The 19,025-nt window shown below is 41.2% G+C and overlaps 1 protein-coding gene across 2 annotated transcripts in view; it reads right to left on the reverse strand.

The window, feature by feature from the left end:
- The window catches only part of LOC105013995 (ERC protein 2), a 274,188-nt gene that overhangs the window by 21,426 nt on the left and 233,737 nt on the right, over positions 1 to 19,025 (reverse strand). The window lies entirely within an intron of this gene.

Raw genomic sequence — 19,025 nt, forward strand, 5'->3', positions numbered from 1 at the left:
TCGTCACGGTATCTCTGTGCATTCATAATGCCATCAATAAAATGCACCTGTGTTCGTTGTCCATAACACACGCCTGCCCATACCATAACCCCACCGCCACCATGGGCCACTCGATCCACAACGTTGACATCAGCAAACCGCTCACCCACACAACGCCATACACAATGTCTGCCATCTGCCCTGTACAGAAAACCGGGATTCATCCGTGAAGAGAACACCTCTACAAAGTGCCAGACGCCATCGAATGTGAGCATTTGTCCACTCAAGTCGGTTATGACGACGAACAGCAGTCAGGTCGAGACCCCGATGAAGACGACGAGCATGCAGACAAGCTTCCCTGAGACGGTTTCTGACAGTTTGTGCAGAAATTCTTTGGTAATGCAAACAGATTGTTGCAGCAGCTGTCCGGGTGGCTGGTCTCAGACGATCTTGGAGGTTAAGATGCTGGATGTGGAGGTCCTGGGCATGTGTGGTTACACGTGGTCTGCGGATGTGAGGCCGGTTGGATGTACTGCCAAATCCTCTGAAACACCTTTGGAGACGGCTTATGATAGAGAAATTAACAATTCAATTCACAGGCAACAGCTCTGGTGGACATTCCTGCAGTCAGCATGCCAATTGCATGCTCCCTTAAAACTTGGCATTGTGGCATTGTGCAGTGGGATGGAACTGCACATTTTAGAGTGGCCTTTTATTGTGGCCAGACTAAGGCACACCTGTGCAATAATCATGTTGTCTAATCAGCATCTTGATATGCCACACCTGTGAGGTGGATGGATTATCTCGGCAAAGGAGAAGTGCTCACTAACACAGATTTAGACAGATTTGAGAAACAATATTTGAGAAATAGGCCTTTTGTGTACATATAGAAAGTCTTTGATCTTTGAGTCAACTCATGATATATGGGGGCAAAAATAAAAGTATTGCATTTATAATTTTGTTCAGTGTACAAACGTTGTTCTCATTCGTAAATTGTGAAACCAATATGTACACAAATTCCCTAAAATAAAATGTAAAACAATCCTGACTTTAACCTTGTAACAATTGCTTAATAAAGAAAAATCCAATTATTGGAGTAGAGCCAAACAAATTTATAATCATAGACCTAATAGTTACGGAGGGTACTGTACATTGAAGTTAATATCTAACACTAAACCTCATACCTAATCTGTAATGATCTGTTAGTTCTCCTTTGCCGAGTACCGGCTTAGCTTGGGGCATAAACCACAAATGTAAGTAAATGAAAAAAATTCCTCTAAATAAGCTAGTTTAAAAATCTTAATAATCTGAAAGAAGAACTGAATTTCTTTTTTAATCATAAATAATGTTTTGGGGGGTTAGCTATGCCTTGAGATATGTCTCTGATACGTAGAGAACCAACTGTGATCTGTTTGGGGAATTTAGAGGGGAGGAAGTAGTATTGTTTTAAGATCAAGCGCTTCACACGGAGTGACAGGGAGGTGCGTGTTGGCAGCTGAAATGTAACCTACTCTGATAGGCCTACCTTTGCGAATTTCTTTCAGAACTAACAGATCATTACAGATTAAATTGTTAGGCCATATTTTATAAACCAAAACCCGCTTGCCCCGCAGATATAACGGCCTAGCCTGTGGAATATGAGTCATTACACGCCTCACTACTAACCATCCTTGTGTAGAGGCCATGCTAATCCTCTCTTTATCAGTCATTACTTCTCTTGACACATAGACATTTGCTTTCACTTTACATACAGACGTTTTTCCCTCTCATTTCATTTATTTATCTTAGGTTCACCTATAGGGGGCAGCAGGTGGCCCAGTGATTTAGTTTTGGCGACAGTCGACTATACTTGCTCTCTGGTTACTCACTGTCGCAGTGCACCGCAACTCTCCATTTCAGAAGGGTTGGGCGAAAGCCAGCTCTTAGGTTGGACCTGTATAACAACTGTCAAATATCCCCTTTCCCAAGACATTTGTCTCCCCCCTGGACAAGAATAAAATAGTTATGTGAGATCACTTTGCAAAGTCATATTAGCCCACCATGACAACATGCGCAGGGCTCCTTTTTAAATATTTTCCCGACACTGGATTTTGAAACATTTACACGTATGCTGTGTTTAAATCGCTGTGCTTAAAATGTGAAGAAATAACTGTTCTTAGTCTAATCTTAGTCATTTTAAAACAGTCATTCTAAGCTAGACGTTTGGATGTCTTCCTTCCACTGTACAGTATTCATTGACATGGCTTACAGCTCAATTACAGTACTTTGACATGCATCAGTGAGGATTAAGAAGAGATTGTACACAATGCTTACTGAAAAGGAGGGGGTACATGGGATATACCTGCGTATAGTCTCCACACACAGACACACACACACATACACACACACACCAGTGTTCTGTTAACTATCAGAACATAAAAACCTAATTTCTGTTGATAGTTTACAGGTGGTCAATGGAAGGTGAAACACATACACACAGACAGACAAAAAAAAGAAATACATCAAACAGAGGTACACACCTCAAAGGCACCAGGCACACAACATCAGTCATAAAAACACACATGGATAGACTGTTAACAGACACACACACTCCCAGAAAACCTAGCTTTACAAATAGGGAAATCAAAATATATTTTCCCCATTCTAACCTTAATCCTAAAAGTTACTTCAACTATTTAAACTAGCTAAACAAATAGAGACATCAACAAATTATATATATATTTTATTCAACTAATCCTAACCCCCCCCCACCAGTACAGACCTCTCACACAGTTACCCTGCACACGACTGGCTGAGATAAGTAGGAATCCAATAACTACATTTGACCTGGGGTTAAGCTGTAACAGAACACAGTTTTACCCTCCACAACCAAGTCATGACAATTATGAAAGACTGGCCAAGTATGTATTCAAGTATGATAGATGGTCCAAACATATCTGTTCCCTGTTTTCCTATATTGTTATCATTAACTCCCTCTTTCTCTCCCGTCCCTTGCATTCTTTAATATGTCTCCCCCTCTTCCTGGCTCTCAGAATTTAGGTATACTCCCGCCAAATTACACGACTGGCCGGAAAGACAGAAAAAACATCTATATCTCCCTCTTTTGCTCCTCTCTTCCCTCTCTCCAAACCATCCTATATCTCATATAATTCCATCTCTCACCTCTCATCAATAAACACCCAACTCTCCACCTCATTGCCCCATACCGACAAGCCTTCTCCCTGCTATCAACAGTTTAGCTGCCATTCCAGCCTCCTCCTTCACATCGTTCTGGGTCAGAGGAGGTGTGTGTGTGAGGGTACAGGGTTGAGTTGCAGCCCTTTGAAACCATGCCCTCAATTTCATTAGACACACTTCTGGAGCATGGAACATGTTTTAGGGATTGTGCTGATAGTGAGCACACACACATAAACACACACCTGTGTTCACATTCTCACGCACGTGAGGAAGTGCTGACACGCACCCACGTACGCACTCCTGTGCCAGTAAAAATGGCCCGAGGTCTTTGAAGCGGTGTCACTGTGAAGAGTGATAAGATGAAAGCCTGTCGTGTCTCTCAAACAGACATATACGTGTTGTGCACACAGCCTACGAGCACGCCCCTGGATCAGGATCGACCAACAGGAGCCAAGCTCACTGCTACGTGCCTCTTTTATCAGGTAACTGATTGGACGCTGATTATCATTTCCAACTTGGCGATTAAAGATGAAAAAAGAGTTTACAAAAATGCCCTTTGAATTAAGTCAAATACTGGAATGTTCCAACTTTTACTGCACCAGTTAGAGTACACAGGCTTAAATTACATATATTTAAAAGGTCAAGATAGATGTAGATTAGATGTAAAACTGCTAGGGCAATAGCTTTACTCCTAATACAATATTAGCATTTAAAGTGTGTGTGAGTGAGAGTACGCCCAACATGTTAGAATACCAGACCTATACATGCCTGTGCACATCAATGTACTATGCTTCAGTCTCAAGCTAAAAAGAAAAGGAGAAAACAAGGTTTATCTAGACTCCATATTCATTCGTCACACCTCTACCCAGGGAGCAAAAGAGACAGAGAGAGAGAAAGTGAAAAAGGAGGTGGGTTTAGGGGTAATTCCTGTAATATATGGCAACATGATCTCACAGTGTCACATCAGTAATTTACGTTTGTCCAGGGGACGATTCACATTCGTCGGTGAAGCTCAAGCAAAGTCTATAACGCAAAGTTGAGGAATAAATAATACAGGGACGATTAGGATGGATCATTTAGGGTAGAGTTAAAGGTGCCCTGTGCAGCATTTTCCATTTAAAATATCAGATAATAACCCTTACATATCACCAAAAATAATAGTACTGACACTATCCCCACTGCCATGGTTGCAAGTAAAATGTAGAAGGCTGGGACGTTCATAGGCGTGTTCTTCCTTGCAGGTGTGTGAGGTGAAGGCCAATGACAAGCTTTATTTGGGTTTATGTAGCCTACACTGAACAGCAACGCAAGCATAAGACAAAGCATGGAGTATAACGAGAGTATGTATTGCATTTGATGGTGAGAGCTGAGGTTTGTGTGAACAGTGATGCAGAGTTGGCTACCTTTCTACTTGACAAGTAGTTTACATCACCTCATTTAGCTAGTTGGCTAGATAGTCAAGGAAACCTATGTATGAGTTACTAAATTGATGATGACGGAGAAACAATAGAAACGTAGAAAATCCTTCAATGTTCTTGTTTATTTTATTCGTATGCGCACAGATATGTTTTAGGAAGATTTCTTCAGTCTTTGGTCAAGACAATAAGCTAACGTTAGCTAGCTAAGTTATGTGTCTGAGCAGACACTCCTTGATACCATTTCTTGCTGGAAAATAGTGTTACAAACAGGTGTTCTCTGCAAAATGTTAAGAAAAATGAACATGCATTGTGGGTTGTTTGACCAAATGTAATGCATAAGTGAATATTGCTCGGAAGAAGCAATCCTATTGCCTTTAAGCTAGATTTAGCCATGTGCAATCTGGTCATTGTGCACATATTATTGTTCCAGCTAGTGCTAGCTAGCACGATTATGGTTTCATGCTTGCTAGATAGCTAACAACGAGTATCTGAAATATCACAATGCATCTAACGCAGTAGATAGCCCTGATTACTTTTTGATTGGTTTAGCTGTTTACTTTGTTCATTTGGCATTCCGTAGTTATGGAAAGGGCCCATCAACTTTAACCCAATTTGAAATGAAAGTCTGTGTTCATTGCTCCAACATCGACTGTTGGAGGTGAAACTACTTCAGACCGGTCAGTACGCTCGTAGTTAGTAATGATAGTGTCAGATCCTAGAACCGATCTTCAACTCTCCGCCGACAGGTGGCGTTAAAGTGGTGTTAAAGTTGCATAGTGCACCTTTAAGGTTGAGGCTTTGTATTAACACTAGAGTTAGGTAATCATAAAAAGGTTTTATGTTTGGAAAGGCTGAAATAAAAAAAAGCAAAATAAATATGAATATTATTGTCTTTATATGAATTCAATCTCACAGCCTGGGCTTTAGAGTCACATGTCATATATATTGAAGTACTCACCTGGACAAACATCTAATACTGACTGTTATCTGCTGAGGTTAGACTTGTGTGGCAATTGTGGGATGGTGTAACTTGGGGCTTAGCACAGTGCTTTGATACGCCTCTGTAATATTCCCTGTGTGTGTGTACGTGTTGTTCCGTCTGTCAGTCATTGCCATTAACTCTAATCTCAGAGTTGACACCCACAATCCTCTCTGTCATTCTGGTTCTTTACTGCAGCACTCAGGATGGGACACCTCTTTTCAAGGGGCGCCTTTTCTTTTGCTACACCAATTCCATCAAACACATTCAGCCTCCGCCCGCTAGATCATTATAACAGCCTGTCAGAGAAGAAAGCATTTTTCCTCCTCAGGAAGAACACATGAATGTGTGTGTATGTGTGTGTGTGTCTGTGTGTGTGTGAAGGTGATGGGGTTTGAGTGTCACATGGGAATGCATGAGTGATGTCTCTGAGACATCAGAGGAGGGACGGCAGAGGACACCTGCCTCTCTCTCCCCGATGGGGTCTAACGTTTCAGATAAACACGCACACGCACACACACAAACGTGCAATCCAAAAAGAGGAAATCAAACACAGACCAACAGAAATAGATGAGGGACGATCTCTCTATTTCACTCTTTCTCTCAATCTTTCTTTCTCCCCCCTCTCTATCCCCTGTTTCTCTCTTCCAATCCCTCTTTCCTCATAAGGGGAATGCAAAAAAAAATCCACAAAGCATCTTTCAGCAGTTGCTAATACTTTTCCTTTCTTAATGTTCTCGATAAAGCAGGGTGATTTTGCAATGCCTGCATACACTCAAGCACACAATCACACACACACACACACACACACACAGGCAGGCAGAAAAGCATGCACCCACATACCCACAGATGAACCTAAAAAATGCTGTACAAACACACTTACAAAAGCTGGAACACTAGTATATATTATCTCCTGAAGCCCTGTATTTCTTCTGTATTCGACATCGTAAGTACACAAACACACACATACACCACTTCAGACACAACACTACAGCTACTGCATACACTCACACATGTACTCATGCACACACACACACGCATACACATACTCAGGTCTCTTCTGACCTAAACACGACAGGGCATAGCTAGCTCATGGTCATTCTGCCAGTGCATTTCTTGTTTAGGGTGGTACCAAATCGAAACAACATTTTCGGCAGTATTTAATTTTTCGCTTTTGCATTGAAAGTTGCACGTTAGTTGAACAGGGCCATTGGTTTTCATTGACAATAAGTTCAGTTGAGGTTAATTTTTCACCAACTGATCGGTACACATTAGCCAATTTGACCCAAAAGAAAAAAAAAAGAAAAACATTTTTTTACAAGAAAATATATTTGCACAGACCAGTTAGAACAGAGGAGCACACATATAAAGCGGAATTCACCCTGTTCTCATTTGTATACTGTCCACAAAGTGGGTGGGATATGCACACATATTGCCACTCTGAGGACCTGGACTATCTGGGTTCTACCTGTGTGGTTCTGAGATGACATCACAGCTGAGCCTGGTGTAATAAAAAAGCATTGTAGTTTGTACTCCGGGGTGTGTATGTGTGTATGTTTGTGTGTGTATATAAATGTCTGGGCTCAGAATCCAATGGTATGACCTCACTGAAAACTGGACTGCTAAAATTCATTCAGACCTTCTAACATGATATCGTTAGTGCCAGAAATGGGAATTTATCGGTCTAAAGCCTGATTTAAACCTGGTCCTAACAAGTGTCCTTTGTCTTGATATTGTCCACTTTCTGATTGATCTAAAATAAAAAAACATTTATGAATAATTTTCATTTATATTCACAGACCAAACAATAATAAGAGTTCTGCAATTGTTTTGCTTCCTTCAAGGTCCATTAGACTGCATAGACACATAGTGATAAGAGTGTGACCAGATCTTAGTTTGAAAAGTGCGTACCACCACAAAATGATAACACCTCAAAAGAAAGAAAGCGAGAGCAATGTATGGAAGAAACACAAAGGATCGGGAAAGAGCCCATATAAAAAATAAATACATAAACAGACTATACAGTCAACATTGTCTGCTGTTTGTCGGTGCAAATATACTGCTGAAACCTGTTTGATCCTGGCTGATTATTGTTTAAATAGAATCTCCCTTGTGTTATTCCCACTATCTCTACTCTATCAATAAAGAATAAAATGCTGCAAAATAATGACGAACAACATACAGTGATCATCCATAACATTAAGACCACCTGCCTAATATTGTGTTGGTCCCCCTTTTGCTGCCAAAATAGACCTGACCCGTCGAGGCATGGACTCCACTAGACCTCTGAAGGTGTGCTGTGATATCTGGCACCAAGACGTTAGCAGCAGATCCTTTAAGTCCTGTAAGTTGCCAGGTGGGGCCTCCATGGATTGGACCTGTTTGTCCAGCACATCCCACAGATGATCGACTGGATTGAGATCTGGGGAATTTAGAGGCCAAGTAAATACCTTGAACTCGTTGTGTTCCTTGAACCATTCCGGAACCATTTTTGCTTTGTGGCAGGGCGCATCATCCTGCTGAAAGAGGTCAATGCCATCAGGGAATACTGTTGCTATAAAAGGGTGCACATGGTCAGCAACAATGCTTAGGTGGTACGTGTAAAAGTAAAATCCACATGAATGGCAGGACCCAAGGTTTCCCACCAGAACATTGCCCAAAGCATCACACTGCCTCCGTCGGCTTGCCTCCTTCCCATAGTGCATCCTGGTGCCATGAGCTCTCAAGGTAAGCGACACACACGCACCCGGCCATCCACGTGATATAAAAGAGAACATGATTCATCAGACTTTTTTCCATTGCTCCGCTGTCCAATTCTGATGCTCACGTGCCCATTGTAGGCGCTATCGGCAGTGGACAGGGGTCAGCATGGGCACACTGACTGGTCTGCAGCTACTCAGCCCCATACGCTACAAACTGTGATGTACTGTGTGTTCTGACACCTTTCTATCATTACCAGCATAATCGTTTTCACCAATTTGAGCTACAGTAGCTTGTCTGTTGTATCAGACCACATGGGCCAACCTACGCTCCCCATGTGCATCAGTGAGACTTTGCCGCCCATGACCCTGTCGCTGGTTCACCGCTTTTCCTTCCTTGGACCACTATTGATAGGTACTGACCACTGCAGACTGGGAACACCTCTCAAGGGCTGCAGTTTTGGAGATGCTCTGACCCAGTTGTCTAGCCATCACAATTTGGCCCTTGTCAAAGTCACTCAGATCCTTATGCTTGCCCATTTTTCCTGCTTCTAGCACATCAACTTTGAGGACAGAATGTTCACTTGCTGCCTGATATATCCCACCCACTGACATGTGCCAGGTTAACAAGATTATCAGTGTTATTCACATCACCTGGTCATAATGCTATGGCTGATCGGTGTATATTTCTGTATTTTTTATATATTTTAAGATCATTGTGAAATGAAAAAAGAAAATGAAAAAAGCATGATTTTAATGTATTTTCAGATGCAGTGTCCATATCCTAATCTGAGAATCCTGTTTCATGTATTCAACATTTTGAAAGGCTATTACAGTTTGAAATGTGAGACATAACGTGCCCTAATGATTATGTTAATAACCGCCACTCTTAATAATGTATGTAACAACTAATTTACTGTTGCCGCAGTAGCACAATGACTCAAATTAAGACACTGCATCTGCGCTGTACGTAACATAGAGAATAAGGATGGTCGAGAGAGAAATACTTAGGCATTGCTCAATTATGACGTGTGTTGTTTATAGGGCAGATAAAACAAGGACCTAATCACCTGTGTAAAAATAACAGGAAACCCATTTTTTTTTTTTATTATCTGTAACTAAGCACACACACAAGCCATCAAACACACACACACATAATCATATAGCACATGCAAACAGAAAACATGCACCAACAAATTAAGCATAAGACCAGTTATTAACTAAACAAACATCCTTAGGGTCAAATGGAATGCTGCTTTACAGACAATCAGCCAGTCAGCTTGTGTGCAGTCTGGTACAAGGGTTTTAGAGTAGTGAGAAAACTAACTGTGCACTAATTAGAAGGAAACAACAAAGCAACCACATGTTCAGGCCTTGTTCCTTGGCTCACAGCTCATTTGTGCTACACCAGAACGCTGGAAGTGATTGTTTTCAAGCTGCTCCACACATGGGACTCGTATGGCCACTCGTTGGAAAGGAAAGAGCAGTTTGTTCTCGCATTGAGAGAGTCGAAACTGCACACATGGAGTAAAACAATGGTTATATTGGTGTGCTGGTGGCTCAATGTGTGTGTGTGTGTATATGTGTTGGTGTTTTTTTATGGGGTTGGGGGGTTCTGAAGAAAACTTTAACAAGTGTGTGAGCTCCAGGCGTCTTACCCTCTGTGAGTGGACTGTGAGGACTGCGGCAGTGTTGCATTGACTCACACACACACAAACCCAGGGCTAAGGCTAGGCTTCACTTCATTTTACTATGGAGGACCTGCCTGTATTGGCAGTAGAAGCTCTGGCATATTAAAAATGCAGGTAAACATTTTCCATCATCTGTTTCTAGAATACCTACATTCTCCTATTAATAAAAAAGGGGTCCTTAAGAGTTATTTGGTTATTCCTGTGGGGGAAAATATTATTTGGTTCCAGGAAGAAATGTTTTTGGTTCCCGTCAGAATTTCTTTGTTCCAGATAGAACCATTACATGGATTGCAAAAACGTTTCAATGGCCAAAACACTGTTATGGAACCCTTTTTGAGTACTATGAAAACAAATGTACAGGTAAACCATCTGAAAAAAGTTTAAGGTAAGAATACTTTCAGGTCAGATTAAACCATTTTTTGGTTACAAATAGAAACCAGTTTCTTTGTCTATATATCATCTGAAAACAGTTCTCTCTTTGGATACTTTTTAAAAAACTTTTCTCTACAAGGACCCATGGTTTTGTATGGCAGTCTTGAAAATATGTTTACAGGGAGCAAATTACTTTATTGGAAAGAAAGGTAATAGACAGAGATACATAGAAAATGAAAAGTTATGAAACAATGAGGGAGAGAGGAGAAGGAAAGAGGCAAATGAAAATAGAAAAAATTGTCTGGTATGCAATCTTTACGATCGGGTCCTAAAAGCAGTGAAATTTAACTCAGGTGTCCTGTGATGTATATAAAAGCCATTTCTCCATTACAACTAGCTAATCCCACATAAACAAATTACACAAATACTTTCTCCATTTAAGAGGGAAGAGTTGCTCTTGCTACTCTCTCTCTCTTCCCAGTGTAATCCGATGCAAGGCATGTTTATGCGTTTGAGTGGAATGTATACCTTGTCTCTGCTCAGATCTGGTTAGCTGGAAATAGCTCAGGGCCTGAGAGTTCCACTTGTATCAAGGTACCTGTCTGCATGCTTGAGGTGTGTTATGGGTAACATGTGTGTGTTTCTTTGTGTGTGAGTGAGTGTGTACGCGGGCGAGTGTGCGTGCATGTTTATTAAGACCAGCTTAACAATTCTAGGGAAAGAGGAGAAGGAGTTCGAACCCCACCGACAAGAATGATACATGCTTTGGAGCTTTCTGAAGTTCTGAAGGTTCTAGGAACCATGAACAAACATTCTAGCATAACCTTAGAATGACATCTGAAGTAAGACCTGCCAATCACTTTGAAACGGATCCTGTTGTTCCCTCGACACCTCAGGTGAGTGTAGAACTGCTAAAATACACTTCTAAGCCCAGTGTTCTGAGGACCACCTCAGCTGTGGCACTAATCCTAGCCACAAGCATATAGGACTATGAAGCTTCCGGCTGGCTAAACAGATGGAGACACTGCAGGTGACACTAAGACTGACAATAGATTGTATTGAGGATGACTGGGTCTTCTACTCAATAAACTTGGTTGATGCCCTTGTTGTGGTTCTTCTTTAGAGTGCCCCCCTCCCACTTTGTGGGTTTTCTCTCTCCCTGTCTGTAACTCTAGCTCGCTCTCAGTGCTTCTCTGTATAGATGTAATCTTGACAGTCTGTTTTGTCATATTGGCATTTCATCAACCACAACTCTCTTAACATCCCCAAACCCAGTGTTTGTGTGTGTGCATGCCTAGATTTGTGCATATGTGTGTGTACGTGAGAGAGCCCAGATGTTCCTTGTGGAACAAATGTCAAAGAAGTAAAAGCCACCTCAACCCATTCAATACCAAAGTTTGTCCATCCACTTTCTGTGGTATGAGACAGCATATAAATGAAGATTAGATTATTGTTGTTGCTATGTGCCAACTTGTCTTATGGGGCAATTCCACAACAATAAAATTATGCTCAGACAAAAAAAAAAACTCAGTGTAAATGTATTCCAAACAAAGAAACCTCTAACAACAATAACAGACAAAACATTACAAACCCACTTGACCAGTTTTTCTCCTTGAATTTGTGATTAAGGTCCTGCCTCACTGCAGCAATTCCTAGCATACTTGGGAAAGTTATGTGTCATCTGAAGCACATTCAGTGCTGTTTTGTTTGTTATCATGCTGTTTGCTTAATAGGATTTTATGCCAGAATCCATACGCGCCAGAAGGAATGTTTTCTCCCGATTTCTACCATAATTGAGCTTTTGAAGAGTGTCATGAGGCAAATCTGCAATATTTGATTATCAATCAGTGCTGACCAACTGCACCACTTTCTGCAGGACACCTGAGCAAAACAAACACACTACGTGAACAAGAAAAAAATATTATAATAATAATCTGTTATGTACAGTAAATGTTGCACTGATAGGTCTGTTAGAACATGTTTTCATCACACTTGGTACTAGTTGGATCTCAATGGACTTTTTTCGGGATAAACCTGATCTGGGAGCAAAAGGAGGAGGAAGAAAGCAAGGGGACAGAGGATGCGGAGGCCGTCCCAGTGTTGACCACCCGAACACATTCCCTGGAAACAGCCCCAAGGACTACACTGCCTCCCTGACAAGGGCAGTTTGCCTTTTGATTTTTATTTTCCCCCAAATCCTCCTGTATATCTTTTAATAAAACACCCTTCAGGGCCCTGACTATTGGCATTGTGTATATTCCTTGTGCCCTTTACAGCAGACAAATGTGAGATGCACAGATCATAAGGCAGGGAAAACCTGTCAATGGCATTAATAGTGATGTGCTGAATAACTTCTCTTGAAAAATGGTCTGCAGTTTGAACAATGTGCACATCACCCTCACAGACGACAAGCAAAACAATCTACAATCGAATTGGTTTTAAACCGCAACTACAACTGGTTTGAAATGTATTCCAGAAATATTTTTAAATGAGTAACTTTTATATAGAATGATGACTTTTCGGTTTATTGTATGCTGGCAGTGGGTTACAGGGTGCTTTAAGGCGTTACTGACTGAAATGAATTTAATTTCACGGAACAACTACAATATCTTTCAGTAAAAAACAAATCTCACCCTTAATGCCTACATTGATATCTAATCTGCCAATACTGAAGGCTCACCAACATGTAACATTTGAATCTGCAATACATTTTAAGAAGTCTGTAGGCGCTGACAATCTGGAGCCATATATACTGAAGTGTGCTACACCCGGTACAGTGACGCACATCTTTAATCTAACACTAGTCGTAGGAAAGAATCCCAAAGCTTGGAAAACAGCTTTTGTTTTACCACTTCTCAAGGCAGGTGATGGTAGTGAATTGGGTGATTATTGCCCTATCTCTAAGCTTGCCGGTTTGCCAAAGATTCTAGAGTCATTGGTGAATAAGGAACTACAATAATGATTTATGATTAACAATACTCTCTCCAGCATTCCATCGAGTTTGGGACCGGAACACAGTACCACTACGGCCACAGTGCGGATTGTAAATTATATTGCTAATGCCCTAGACAATAATAAATGCTGTGCCGCCAAGTTTGTAGATTTGTCTAAAGCCTTTGACACTGTAGACCATGTGATACTTTTGAGATGTCATCAATAGAACTAGGACCGAATGCCTGTCGTCATGACTATCTTAAGGATAGAAGTCAGGCTGTTAGAGAAGACGGCATACAGTCGGAGTCACTGGAGTTGATTAAACAGGCCCCGCAAGGTTCTATACTTGGTCCATTATTGTTCACTCTCTACATAAACAATATTGGTGATGAGATAAGAAAGATTAAAATTCAAGTCTGAAAAGACTTTCATGTACTCTATTGCTTCGAGTGCTGACCAAACATTGCAGCTAGAGACAGATTTTAATATATTATGGATAAGGGTCTTTTTCACTCAAAGACTTTTCAACTCAAAGAAAACACATTTTATAATTTTTAATAGGTCCAAAAAGATGGTTGAAAGTTCATTTGCACTCACGCACTTAGATGCTCTCGAATTAATCAAGTCTCTGCATATAAATACTTAGGGATATGGCTGAATGATAAACTTTTAAAATGCATGTTGATGAACTCTATAAAAGGCTAATGATCAAGCTAGTCTTCCATTATAGAAAAATAATGTTTGTCCCCCACAAAGAGAAGACAAATTGTGCAAGCTACTTTTATGTTGGCATCTACACTTAAACTGCTGGATGCTACTATCATTGCGCTACTTATCATTGTGCTAGCTACAGAACTCAACACTGTAGTTTATACCGAAGTATGGACTGGACTTTGCTTGAGACGATAACAACATGCTCTCGTGTTAGTCTATAAAGTACTTTTAAATAAACTTGTAAATAAACTAAACAAAATAAATCTTCTTATTTATCATCACTTGTCAACATTAGAAAAACTCATAAAACCAGATCTCAAGCCAGGATTACACTTGAAGCCCCTGCTATCTCTACAGAATTGGGTATGACTGCCATTTCCTGTTACACTTGTTGCTTACGGAACAGCCTGCAGACCATACTTAAACTTGGGACTCTTGTCCCCCTTGCCCATTTTAAACACTTATTTGAGGATTATGTTGCTTGTAACGGTTTTTGAAAGTTTTTGTATTTTGTGCACTGACAAAGGTATAAGACATAAAAGCTACATGTTGTGATGTGTTGAAGGGCTTTGTGCACCTCCAGAGTATTACATGATTGTTACGTATGTTATGTATTTGTGAGGTATGTATTTTGTAATATATATATATATACACTCACCTAAAGGATTATTAGGAACACCTGTTAAATTTCTCATTAATGCAATTATCTAATCAACCAATCACATGGCAGTTGCTTCAATGCATTTAGGGGTGTGGTCCTGGTCAAGACAATCTCCTGAACTCCAAACTGAATGTCAGAATGGGAAAGAAAGGTGATTTAACTAATTTTGAGCATGGCATGGTTGTTGGTGCCAGACGGGCCGGTATGAGTATTTCACAATCTGCTCAGTTACTGGGATTTTCACGCACAACCATTTCTAGGGTTTACAAAGAATGGTGTGAAAAGGGAAAAACATCCAGTATGCGGCAGTCCTGTGGGCGAAAATGCCTTGTTGATGCTAGAGGTCAGAGGAGAATGGGACGACTGATTCAAGCTGATGGAAGAGCAACTTTGACTGAAATAACCACTTGTTACAACCGAGGTATGCAGCAAAGCATTTGTGAAGCCACAACACGCACAACCTTGAGGCGGATGGGCCCACCGGGTACCACTCATCTCCACTACAAATAGGAAAAAGAGGCTACAATTTGCACGAGCTCACCGAAATTGGACAGTTGATGACTGGAAGAATGTTGCCTGGTCTGATGAGTCTGGATTTCCGTCAAGACATTCAGATGGTAGAGTCAGAATTTGGCGTAAACAGAATGAGAACATGGATCCATCATACCTTGTTACCACTGTGCAGGCTGGTGGTGGTGGTGTAATGGTGTGGGGGATGTTTTCTTGGCACACTTTAGGCCCCTTAGTGCCAATTGGGCATTATTTAAATGACACGGCCTACCTGAGCATTGTTTCTGACCATGTCCATTCCTTTATGACCACCATGTACCCATCCTCTGATGGCTATTTCCAGCAGGATAATGTACCATGTCACAAAACTCGAATCATTTGAAATTAGTTTCTTGAACATGACAATGAGTTCACTGTACTGAAATGGCCCCAACAGTCACCAGATCTCAACCCAATAGAGCATCTTTGGGATGTGGTGGAACGGGAGCTTCGTGCCCTGGATGTGCATTCCACAAATCTCCATCAACTGCAAGATGCTATCCTATCAATATGGGCCAACATTTCTAAAGAATGCTTTCAGCACCTTGTTGAATCAATGCCACGTAGATTTAAGGCAGTTCTGAAGGCGAAAGGGGGTCAAACACAGTATTAGTATGGTGTTCCTAATAATCTTTTAGGTGAGTGTACACAATAAATAACTCTAATGTATAATGGGGGGGGGGGGGGGTGCTACCACGTTCTGGTGTCACCAACTAAAAAACGTTCTTCAGACAAAGATGTTTGTCTGAAGCCCTGCCGGTGGTGGTTGCAGGTAAAGGAGCTCCAAAGAAACCATTGAGCTACAACTGTATGAGGGGAACAGAAACATAGTAGAACATTTGAGGTGCCTGTACTCAGCTCTGGTGAGCTCTTGCTCAAATCAAGCACCACTTCCATGACGTCTCACTTTCTCCCTTCCTTTCTCAGAATTAGAATTATGTGAGCACAGGATGAATACTGTAAATAAAGGTGCAGTGTAAACATTGCTATGGCAGGTTTGAATGAATTACTTATTTTGACAAGTATCTTATGGAATACATTCCAGGCACTGTTTATTACAATTACTTGGCATAGATATGATTTGACAGAGAAATATCAGCTAGCCAGACAACGCTGTGCACAGACCTTTTGAGGGGCATGGGCAAAAAAGGGCTCCTCGGATATATGCAGGCAGCGGAATGGACATTGGCTTACTCATGATTTTAGCTAATGCAGAAGGGTGGCACATGCCAGTCTGCTTGAGTGACGGACAATGCCACTGTGGGGCTGGGCTGGTGGGGTGTAAAACAGAGAAACATCAGTGCCCAGAATAGAACCCTGTGGATAAACAGCTAATCAGACAGCAAGCGTTCCCTGGCCCAATCAGAAGACATTCCTCAAAGAATCCTCTTCAGTTCCAGCCAACACCAGAGACATGGCCTGAGTTGCCTCATAAACAACGGCTGGCTTACACAACTCTTCACACACACTCTCCAAACAATCTCAGATGCCCTCTCTGTCCACACACAGCAGACACAAACACTTACAAAGTTTCGGTCTAATCTCCCTCCCAAACCCCATCCCCCAAGAGAAACAGACAGCATGTGTGTGTTTGTTTGTGGGTGTGTGTAGGAGCCGTGCATACCACCGCATTGGGGAGTTTTAGAGGAATTCGTTTTGATAAACACCTAACAACTTATCACAAAGTTTTCAACGTATGTCCATGAGGGGATAAACGTCTGTTGGTGGTGATAAAAGTCTGTCTTTGTTGCAGAAATCTTTGGGTGACGTGGTTAAATCAGGCATTGTTATGTTGTGAAATTAAACCTAAAACATAATTTGGATGCGGTCAGACAAACTGGGACTCTGTCTACGTCTAAATAGTGTTGGGATAGTGTTAAGTTTAGGTTAACATTTAAAGTGGTTAAGGGTTAAGGTTTGGGAAATGCTGAAAAAAAGACTTAGCAATGGAATTTTAATCAGCACTTCATGCCTATCCGGCATTTCATACCTGTCAGAAATAGTGCTCACTAGTGTCCCCACTGGTTGTTTTGTAAGGCAAACTGTATATTCACAAACTAGGGACTTAGACGTCTACATTTCACTGCAAACCTCTGCAACTACAGTGATCTGCCTGTTTCAAAGTTCACACACAATTTTAGCGTCAAGACGAATAACACTGCTTATTACTCAAGCCCTGCTTGAGCAAAAAAAGAGTGTGAGATGTTGTAAACATCATGAAAGAGAGCAAGACAGACACATGGGAAAAGAGAGACAGAGAGAGACTCAGAGTGAGACAGAGAAAATACAGAGTTGTATGACTGGGAAGAAGGAGCAAACTAGCTAGTGTATTGACTTCCTGTAATTGGAACTGGACTAACAAGGAGTCGACACTCCTAGACATTTACTAAACACAATTCAGAAACAGCCAGAGTGTGTGTGCATGCATGGATATCCCATCTTGGCAGTACTAGTGTAAAATGAGGAGGGTCTTACATGGTCTCTAATCCTCAACTGAATGTTGTCCTACAAGCGTGGCTTTTCCACAGGCCAGGATAAAAGATATGACTGAAAACCAATGTATGTTTGAGGGTGTCTCTCACACCTCAGAGAAGTGGACTGGACCACAGGCCCATGGTTCAGGCCAGTCAGATACAGTAACCCATATGGGACACACAGAGCACAAATGTAATCCTCTTGTTAAACGTGAGCTGGTGACAGAGAAGCACAGAGCTTTCTGTCTGAATCAAAAACTCCCAGTCCCCCCACAGCACTATGGCATCAGTCTGTCTATGTCTTATCTACAGCTAAAATGAGTACCTGTCAAGGTTGAAATGAATGCCTTAAAGAAAAATATGGCAATTCATCTGCACAACTGTAAAGAAACCAACAGCGGTATGATTACGTTTGCTCTACAAAAATTGCATCACATATCTCTACAATCCTGGCTGGTATGTTCACTTTGATCATGGGCCACTACCTAAAGCTCAACATCAACTAAATGGGAACTGCTCTTCCTCCCGGGGGCACGCTACAAACCCTTTTTGTACACTTCACAGTCTACAAGTCAAAGTGGAAAGAACCTTGCAGTAATTTTGGATCATACCCTTTTGTACTCTGACAAGATCAAAGCAGTAAATTGCACCCGCAAGTACTTGCTCTCAAACTTTGGTGGGGTTTAACCTTTGCTCAAACAGGATGCGGCGCACATCCTCATTCAGACCCTTGTCATCTCCTGTGTGGACAAATACAACTGCGTATGGACAGGGCTCCACGCTAGTCAAAAACACTGAAGCCCACCTGGTGTTCAACCTTCTCAAATTCTTCTTCTCTCAACTCCCTGAACATCCGAAAACCCCCATCCTCCCAAAGAATTGTAATTACTCTCCAAAAATAGCTCTTGCATTTACCATACTACAACAGCCTTTGCAAATAACTGGTTTCTTTTGAGACTTTGTTAGAATGCAGATAATAACCCAATGATTAACTTAAGTATTTACCGTGCCATTGAGAAGCATTCAGACCCATAACTTTCTCCACATTTTGTTGTGTTTTAAAAACATATTTAATCAATTATAATCTAATTTATAATGAATTAAATATATATTTTGATATTGATCTACAAACAATACCCCATAATGACAAAGCAAACACAAATATTTAGAAATCTGTGCCACTTCACTGGAAATAAAGCCAAAAATAACTCTTGTACATAAGTATTCAGACCCTTTGTCATGACACTCCAAATTGAGCTCAGATGCATCCTGGGTCCTTTGATCATCCTTGAGATGTCTCTAGAACTTGATTGGAGTCAACTGATTGGACTTGATTTAGATGATTTTGATGTTGGGGCAAAAACCAAGCCATGAAGTC

The sequence above is a fragment of the Esox lucius genome, chromosome 12 (genome assembly GCF_011004845.1).
Source record: "Esox lucius isolate fEsoLuc1 chromosome 12, fEsoLuc1.pri, whole genome shotgun sequence".
NCBI lineage: Eukaryota > Metazoa > Chordata > Actinopteri > Esociformes > Esocidae > Esox > Esox lucius.